This window comes from Mastomys coucha, unplaced genomic scaffold, assembly GCF_008632895.1.
Source record: "Mastomys coucha isolate ucsf_1 unplaced genomic scaffold, UCSF_Mcou_1 pScaffold22, whole genome shotgun sequence".
In the NCBI taxonomy this organism is placed as follows: Eukaryota; Metazoa; Chordata; class Mammalia; order Rodentia; family Muridae; genus Mastomys; species Mastomys coucha.
In genome coordinates this window covers 65,000,723-65,001,402 of record NW_022196905.1, presented here as the reverse complement: position 1 = coordinate 65,001,402, position 680 = coordinate 65,000,723, and positions in this window count along the sequence as shown.

Here is a 680-nt window from a genome sequence, read left to right as displayed (position 1 = left end):
GAGGAGGAGGAGGAGGAGGAGGAGGAGGAGGAAGAGAGAGAGACTACGAGGATAGTGGGCAGACTAGGCATGTAACAAATCTAAAAGCACTAGGTAATCTAGATGCTTCAGTGCAAAAGAACTAAACTGAGGGCCTAAAATACTCCCTGGCAGTGAGTCTAGACAGGAAAGTTGGTCATGGTGGAGGGTCTGTACATAGTTAAGACTGATTGCTAGGGTAAAAAAAAAACCAGCAGAATGGAACTCTACCCAACAATACAGATATAAGGCCTGCAGGAATGTTAGTGTATTATATTACAACAGTCCACGGGGATCCTCAGCTGTGCCCTTAAGCCCCAACTGGGGAGGCTGTGTTGGAGAATCCAGCCTGATGTAGTTTTGGTCTGACAAGTAATGTCTGAATATGCAGCAATAGGAAGCAGCATTTTTCTGCTCAGTTAGTGGTATCATTGAATCTAGCCCAGATCTGCAGGGAATGTAGTCTGCTGGGTGGAATGCCAAGTTTCTTCTGGTGTATGCTGTTGGGATGCTCAGTTTTGGTAATGCAGCCACAGAAACTGAGAAGGACCATCTGGACACAGAATGAGCATCAAGGTGCTGGTGGGCTGCCACTTCTAGGATAGGAGTTACCAGTCAAGGTCTCTTGGAGAAAGAGAGAGAGGGGGAGAGAGAGAGAGAGA